The sequence below is a fragment of the Amblyraja radiata genome, chromosome 30, assembly GCF_010909765.2.
Source record: "Amblyraja radiata isolate CabotCenter1 chromosome 30, sAmbRad1.1.pri, whole genome shotgun sequence".
NCBI classification, from domain to species: domain Eukaryota; kingdom Metazoa; phylum Chordata; class Chondrichthyes; order Rajiformes; family Rajidae; genus Amblyraja; species Amblyraja radiata.
In genome coordinates this window covers 23,086,585-23,096,042 of record NC_045985.1, presented here as the reverse complement: position 1 = coordinate 23,096,042, position 9,458 = coordinate 23,086,585, and positions in this window count along the sequence as shown.

Sequence of the window (9,458 nt, the reverse complement as noted above, 5' to 3'; positions counted from 1 at the left end):
CGTATTACTGCCCTCCACAGGTCAAAGTTTGAACTAAATCCTTACATACAGTCCTGTAACTTGCAGGAATTGAAGAACAGCCCTGGATATCAGTTGATGTTTCTCACTGTGTCCAAACAAAGATGAAACAGAAAAAGCCTCAACTCCAAGTCCTGTCAGTCTAACAAACAATACTTCTCTTTCTACCCTGTACTTTTTACATTCTAGGAAAACATGCTTAACTGTCTCATTACTCCCGCATTCACACAAGCCAGAAACATGTTTCCCTACAATGCACAAATAATAATTTAACCCAGTGTCCCAACCACAATCTACACCGTTTAACTGAGTCCCTACGGGACAGAGATGTACAGAAACATATTTTCCTAACTTCAGATTGTATAGAAAAATAGTGTCTACCCCTGACTTCCATTTCCCATCCTCTCTGCCATTCTTTTGTTAAGCCCTCTTTAATTATTTCTCTCAGTTCCACTCTCCCCAATAATACATGAATATCTATTTCTCTTCTTAAACTCTCCTTTGCTATGAGGTCCACCTGCTCATTCCCCCTCACCCCAGCATGCCCGGGAACCCAGCAAAAAGTGATGTTACACGCAAACCCAATTCTAGAAAACACACTCATGATTTCATTTAGAATGTCAGGACGAGCTTTAGATTTCCCTACTCTTAAAGTTTCAAGAGCAGCTGCAGAATCAGAACAGATAATGACTTCACTAAAACTGGCTTCCTCAATCCACCATAGAGCCCATTGAATTGCCATTAATTCAGTCGTGAGAACAGAGCTTCCATCAGAAATCCGCCGGCCAATCTTCAACCCAAGCTGCTCCACATACACTCCAAACCCAGCTCTCCCACTAACTGGATCTTTAGATCCATCTGTAAAAACAATCAAAGTGCTCTCACTGATTGAATTAAGATATTCCACTATTATTGGAGTCACCTCGCGCTTATCTTTTTCCTGAAGAAAAGCAAGCTCAATAAACAGGTCAGGAAGAACCCAATAGGGCACAGGTAGCCTTATTGTATGCTCTATAATACCCCCTTGTTCCAAACCCAGCTTCTTAACCCACTGATTTATAATGACAAAAAATGTGTTATATTTGTTACCATCATCAACCTCTTGCAACAAACACCTTGCTGGGAAGGTATCATTACACCCACAAAGTTTAGCCAAGTAATGTAACCCTAGCTTAATGCGCCTTAACCATAAGGGCATTTCTCCCATTTCAACAATCAGGGCAGGGACTGGGGAAGTCCTGAAGGCTCCACAGCAAAGCCTCAAAGCCTTTGCCTGCAACACATCTAGCCTAGCCAGAACAGTTTTAGACGCAGACCCATACACAAAACACCCATAGTCAAGAGAAGATCTGATCATGGCCTGATAAATTAGCAGCATTGTCTCCCTGTTGGCCCCCCACTCACACCCAACCAGACTTCTCATAACATTCAGAACTTTTCCACACTTCAACACAATTTAACTACATGCACAGCCCAAGTCATTCGCTCTTCAAACCAAACACCCAAAAACTTAAAAACCTTTACCTTCTCCAATAGAGACCCATACATATACAGCCCTAACTTAGGTAACTTTCTTTTAAAACCAAATACCATATATTTAGTCTTAGAGGCAGAGATTTTAAAGCCCCATGTGTTCCCCCATTCCTCTACAGACACTAACACTCTTTGAATCTGTTTTAAAACAAACTCTACATTACGACCTCTTTTCCAGATGGCCCCGTCATCTGCAAACAAAGACAGACCAAATCCTCTCTCTAATTTACAAAATATGTCGTTTATCATGATATTAAATAAAACTGGACTGATAACACTTCCCTGCGGGGTTCCATTCTCTATTTCTACAGTCTCTGAGCTGACACTACCAACCATTACTTGTATTGTTCTATTCAATAAAAAATCCTTAATCCAGTTGAACATTTGTCCCCTGACTCCCAAATCAAAAATTTTAATCATTAATCCCTCCTTCCACAAAGAATCATATGCCTTCTCAATATCAAGGAATACACTCACTACTGTTTCCTTGCTTCTAAATGCCCTTTTAATATCCTGATCCAAAACTGATACAGACTCCATTGTAGACCTTCCATTCCTAAAGCCATTCTGTACATCAACAAATAGTCCTCTGGTTTCTAAAAAATAAACTAGTCTGTTGGTTACCATCCTCTCCATAATTTTACAGAGCACTGCTGTGAGCGCTATAGGGCGATATGAACTAGGGTCAGATGCCTCTTTGCCTGGTTTTAAAATAGGGACCACGACTGCATGTTTCCATTCCTTTGGTAAATAACCCTCTGCCCACACAGTATTAAACAAAGCTAAGATTTCATCAAGTACAATATCATCCAGATGTTTAAATAACTCATACGACAACCTATCTCTCCCCGGGGTGGTATTTGCCCCAGACATAATTGCATCCTTCAACTCTTTTATGGTAAAAAAACAGATTAAAGGTATTATCATTTACTAAACTCCTCTCCAACTTCCACTGATTAACTGCCATCAGCTCAGTTCTCTTTCTACACCTCTCCACTCCCATGCTCTCTGATCTATGCACTGCTTGAAAACTGTCAACACACATGTCTGCTTTTTCCTTATTGGAGACTGCTACCACGTCACCCTTCTGCAACACTGGTAACAAACTTATTTTGTATACTCCTGACATTCTACGCACAGCTGACCACAAATGCCTTACTGGAGTTTCCGGGCCTAGCGTACCACAAAACTTCCTCCAACTATTCCTCTTTGCATCCTTTACAACTCGTCTTGCTACTGCCCTTAGCCGCTTGTACTCCATTGCATTGACCAAAATTGGATACTTTCTTAATTTTCGATAGGCTATATTCCTATTCCTTACAGCTTCATCACATTCTTTATTCCACCAAGGAACAGACATACGGGACCTAGGTTCCTGCTTCACAGGAATAGTACAACAAGCTGCCTCATGAATCATGAGACTAATGGAAGTATTCCAACTATCTACAGAACCCTCACTATTAACCTCTCCAACTAAACTTTGAGCCTTCTCTTGGAATTTATCCCATTTGGCCTGAAAAAAGTTATATCTAGGGACTTTCTTTGCCACTTCTCTCCTCAAATCCCTACCAAACCTACATAAAATTGGATAATGATCACTACCCAATGTATATCTATCCATTACATCCCATTCACCAATTCTTGCTAAATTTGATGAAGCAATTGATAAATCTATGTGGCTGCAGGTGTTTCTCACAATATTATACCTAGACGGCCTTCCATCATTTAACAATACCAACTCATACTTGTCTAGAAATTCTTCAACAATAACACCATTTTTATCCCTGTGATCACTACCCCATAAAGGATTATGCGCATTAAAGTCTCCAATCCATATAACAGGACACCTTACCTTCTCCATTATCTCATCAAAATCTGACAATATCAAGGGTTGACAGGGGTTATAATAATTTATCACAGTGATAGAATTCTGGCCGCTCCTAACTTCCACAGCCAAAACCTCAAGATTAGAATTAATGTCAACTTTCCTATACTGCAACCCAGTCTTAACAAAAGTTGCACAACCCCCACCTGATCTATCAGACCTATCTAATCGCACACATTCATAACCTGGGATTACAAAATCTAGACAGGGCTTTAACCATGTCTCTTGGATACATATTAATTCTGGTGCTTCTTTAAATTCATCAACAAATCTCTTTAACTCTTGACCATTTCCAATCAGACTCCGGGCGTTCCATTGAAGTATATAAAACATTATGGTGTTAATGAGGATCCCCATCATCCACCTCACTGACATACTCCATACTGCTAGCTCTCGACAACTGTGACCTCTCCATACACTGACTCTCCGTCATGTATTGATGCAACTTTTCTGGCAACTGCTTTACACTGAGGAACCTTTCAGCTGCCCCCACCACTAACCTGATGATATCTGACCGGTTAGCTGCTTTCTTAGCTCCTACCAGCACATCAGAAACAAAAGACAGAAATGACTCCTTACTAAAAATCAACATGTCAGATGGAAAAGCCGACGGCAAGTTTGGCACAGTGATCTGGCTTCCTAGCACCACTCTAGTCCCAGCGCTCACATCTCCGCGTTCTCTAGCCACCCTTTGAGCTGCCTCTGCATATGACACATTGTTCTGATCCTTCACTTCCTGCACTCGCTTCGCCTGAACAAAGCGCTCACAACCATGAAACCCTGCTGCATGATCCCCATCACAGTTAGGGCACGTAGGAGCCTCTGCCTTGCAATTTTGTATTGCATGATCTCCACCGCACTTTGCGCACTTTCTTTTACCCCGACAAGGCCCAGCAACATGTCCAAACCTCTGACAGTTATAGCAGCGCAACGGTGGTTTAATGTACTCCCTCACTTGATACGCCATACTCCCAAGAAACACTCTCTGTGGCAGTACTCCATCTTTGAACGTAAGCAGGACCGGCGGGTCCCTGACTCCATTCCTACTCTTAAATCTCACAAAATCAGTTACCTGGGCCCCCTTAACATTTTCTAAGATCTCCTTCTCAGACAAGCCATCATACATCCCATACACACTCCCTTTATTCCCAGCTGTCTTCCTCTAGGGACCAAACTCTCCACCTTGACCACCAATTTCCCCACACCCCTAGCATCATTAAACTGTTTTCTGTCTTTGCAACAAACTCTTAACATCCCATTATACAGAATCTTGGCCTGAAAGTCCCTGCCTATCTGGCTCTCCAAAGCGGTGGTAATTTTTAATGGATTCACTGCTCTAAATCCTGCATCTCCTTGATTTACTCCTTTAACTTTAAACAGCACGACGAATTCTTCAATAATTCTAGTTCTCCTAACTTTACTTCCTTCGTCTCCTGACATTTCGGGTCTTTCGCTCGATGCCTCTCTCTTAGAGCCCCCCCTTTCCTTACCTACAGTCTGCCACCCACCACCCTCAGCCCCACCGCTCTCTGAAGCCATGGGCCTCTAGAATCTCCGATGTGACTCGAACGACCTCCCGCAGCTAAAGCCCCTCAACAAGTCCAAGATACACATTCTGTGTCCGGCCCTGTCCTGTCCTCCTAAATAACCTTTAATCACTCGTTTCAAACACTGTCGTGCAGTTCGAGTCTCTTTACTAGATAGCCAGAGACACTCGTGTCTCTGCCTCTCTCTCGAGGTCTAGTGACGACGTCTCCCTCCCACTCGCTCTGCACCAAAGATCTTAGAGCGGAGCAAGATCGGCCACACCTGCGAAATACAATGGGCTGATGTGTAGTAGCTACGGAGGGGATCCTGGGCATTTTCCCCGCCCATTTTAGTAACCGGAACCGACCCGACTCGCAGTGTAATCAATGTTGCAGGGGAACAGTTTGTGTGTGTGATATAGGGTTAGATTCATAATTCTGTTAATTCATAATTCTGTTCATTCTTGTTATAGAATAAAATGTTTATAAACACACATACATAAATGTGATATAAATGTATATAATCATATAACACACACAATTATATTTCTTCTGATTTTTATATCCAATGGTGAACTTTATTTCAGACTAGACAAGGGACATTAAATAAGAAACATTGTAAACCCCACCCCCCCCCCCCCCCCCCCGGCACTCCCTCGCCTCCCCCCACACTACATTGTCTCCCCCCCTCCTATGCCCCTCTCCCCGCTGCCCCGGGCCGCGCACCCACTCTCCCCGGACCACACACCCCATCTCCCCGCTGCCCCGGGCCGCACACTCCAGTTTGCATGTGGCATCACTCTGGTAATGGAGGAGGGACAGGACAGAAAGGTAGGTACGGGAATGGGAAGGGGAGTTAAAATGGTTAGTAATGGGAGATCCAGGAAGCCTTAGAAGACTGAGCGCATTATTCAGCACAACAGGAAACGAGCAGACACTTGATAGAAACATAGACAATAGGTGCAGGAGTAGTCCATTCGGCCCTTCGAGCCTGCACCGCCATTCAATATGATCATGGCTGATCATCCAACTCAGTATCCCGTACCTGCCTTCTCTCCATACCCCCTGATCCCTTTAGCCACAAGGGCCACATCTAACTCCCTCTTAAATATAGCCAATGAACTGGCCTCAACTACCTTCTGTGGCAGAGAATTCCACAGATTCACCACTCTCTGTGTGAAAAATGATTTTCTCATGTCGGTCCTAAAAGATTTCCCTCTTATCCTTAAACTGTGACCCCTTGTCATGGACTTCCCCAACATCGGGAACAATCTTCCTGCATCTAGCCTGTCCAACCCCTTAAGAATTTTGTACGTTTCTATAAGATCCCCCCTCAATCTTCTAAATTCTAATTGATCTCACTGATGTGGCCACAATGGGATCACCGGATGCTGCAGATGAGTTTTCAGGAGGTGCACGTGGATCTCCGGAAGGACTGGTGGTGTCCTCGGATGAAATGAAAGGGAGGAGGTATAGGGACAGGTATTACATCTCCTGTGGTTTCAGGTGTAAGTACCTGAGGAGGGGGTGGAATAGGTGGGAAGGGATGAGTGAGCAAAGGAGTGGCAGGGTGAGTGGTCTCTGAGGGAGGCAGAAAGGGGTGGAGATAGGAAGATGAACTGGTGGTGGGGTCAGGTTGGTGGTGACAGAAATGTCAGAGAATGAAGTGCTGGATGCGGAGGCTGGTGGGGTGAAAGGCGAATACCCAGGGGAGCGTGATCCTTGGTCAATCGGGGAGAGGGGGAAGGAGAGCAGAATTACGGGTCACAGCGGAGATGCGGGTTAGGGAACAATCCATGCCAGCGGAAGGGAAACCTCTTTCACTACAAACTATTTAAATTTGGGGTCATTGCTTTTGCCTTTGCATTATTATTGTTTGTATGTGTGTGTGCGTGTATACATTTTATACATATATAATATACACAAACAAATCATAAATATATATCATAAATATATATCTATATATATCATAAAGATATGTATAATATATATCATAAAGAAGTATATTATATATCATAAAGATATATATTATATATATATATTATATAACTATATATAACTATATATATACACACACACACATATATATATATATACACACACACACATACAATTACGCACACGGAATATGACGTGCTGAGCCTCCAATTTCCGACCTCTCTGTCCTGGGTCTCCTCCACGGCCAGAGCGAGCAGCACCGGAAATTGGAGGAACAGTACCTCATATTCCGCTTGGGGAGTCTGCATCCTGGGGGCATGAACATTGAATTCTCCCAATTTTGTTAGTCCTTGCTGTCTCCTCCCCTTCCTCAGCCCTCGGGCTCCTCCTCCTTTTTCCTTTATTCTCCCCCCTCCCCGTCATCAGCTGGCGAGCGGTTAGATTTGGGGGGGGGGGGTGTCAGATTTGTGAACAATTTTAGTAAAAATTGCAACCGGAATGTGTAAACATGTGACTATTTCTGTTATGACAAGTAGAACAGGCTGTGTTATAACCACTGGGGAAAATCCCCACACAAAGTGCTGGTGGAACTCAGTGGGTCAGGCAGCATCTGTGGAGAGATGTTTCGAATTTGGACCCGTCTTCAGTCTGATTGTATAAGTGGGGGGGGGGGGGAGGGGAGGTGAAAGGTGTATAAAACAGATGGGGGCAGGACAAAGCCTGGAAGGTGACAGGTGGATAAACACAAAATGCTGGAGTAACTGAACGGGACTGGCAGCATCTCTGAAGAGAAGGAATGTGTCTGAAAAAGGGTCTCGATCCGAAACATCACCCATTCTTTCTCTCCTGAGATGCTGCGGCTCCACTGAGTTACTCCAGCATTTTCCGTCTATCTTCAGTTTAAACCAGCATCTGCAGTTTCTTCCTACATGAGTGACAGGTGGATACAGGTAAGGGAGGGGTTTCTGTAGGAAGGAACTGCAGATGTGTAGGAAAGAACAGCAGATGCTGGTTTAAAACGGAGGTAGACACAAAATGCTGGAGTAACTCAGTGGGTCAGGCAGCATCTCTGGAGAGAAGGAAGGGGTGACGTTTTGGGTTGACACCCTTCTTCAGACTGACACCAGGAGAACTTCTACAAGTAACTCTTGCTTTCCCTCTCTCTTCGTCCCTCCCCTTCTCAGCTCCTCAACCAGCCTGCCTATATTCCTTCGCTCCAGAGATGCTGCCTATCCCACTAAGTTACTCCAGCATTTTGTGTCTTTCTTTGGTTTATACCAGCATCTGCAGTTCCTTCCTACACTAGTGATAGGTAGATACAGGTGAAGGTGGGGGTTGATGGGCGGAGTAAGTGACAAAGGCTACAGATTAAAAGGGGACAAAAGTGTGTCAGTTAAGGAGAGAATTGGGGTGAAATGTAAAGCCAGGGGGAGTGGTGTAGGGATGGGAGATGATTGGGGAAGAGATGTGGGGACATCAGCCATCCATTTGAGGGCAGCACGGCAACGCAGCAATAGAGTTGCTACCTCACAGCGCCAGAGACCCGGGTCCGATCCTGACCACGGGTGCTGGCAGTACGAGTGTGTACTTTCTCCCCTTGACCTGCGTGGGTCGCCTCCGGGTGCTCCGGTTTCGTCCAGAGGTTAATTAGTTTCTGTTTAAAAAAAAAACGTTAATCGTCCCTTTCAGGGTTTGGACACGCTAGAGGCTGGGGGTTAATTAACAAGGGATGGTGTCATATGCTGAGAGAATCGAGCAACTAGGCTTGTACACTCTGGAGTTTCGAAGGATGAGAGGGAATCTCATTGAAACATATGAGATTGTTCAGGGCTTGGACCCGCTAGAGGCAGGAAACATGTTCCCGATGTTGGGGGAGCCCAGAATCAGGGGCCACAGTTTAAGAATATGGAGTAAGCCATTTAGAACGGAGACGAGGAAACACTTTTTCTCACAGAGAGTGGTCAGTCTTGGAATGCTCTGCCTCAGAGGGCGGTGGAGGCAGGTTCTCTGGATATTTTCAAGAGAGAGCTAGATAGGGCTCTTAAAAATAGTGGAGTCAGGGAATATGGGGAGAAGGCAGGAACGGGGTACTGATTGGAGATGATCAGCCATGATCACATTGAATGGCGGTGCTGGCTCGATGCTCTATTCCTGCATCTATTGTCTATTGTGTCTGGTGTGTGTGTGTGTGTGTGTGTGTGGTGTGTGTGTGTGTGTGTGTGTGTGTGTGTGTGTGTGTGTGTGTGTGTGTGTGTGTGTGTGCGATAGCGCTGTATCTCTAAAGTCTAAAGTAATCTATGCGTTCGCTAATAATATATGTAACAATAATCAATACACTGGTGTGTAATACGGTTTCCAAGGGCGTCTGACAAAGACTCCCGATCCCAAAGGGGGTCTATCTAAATCTACCCCCCCCCCCCCCCCCACCCCCTCACATGCTTCCGCTTAGTTTCTGTAGAAGGGTCCCGACCCGAAACGTACATATGATCCACAGCTGGAAAATGTTAAAGGTCTCCTTTATCTGAAGATAAGACACAAAATGCTGGAGTAACAGTAGC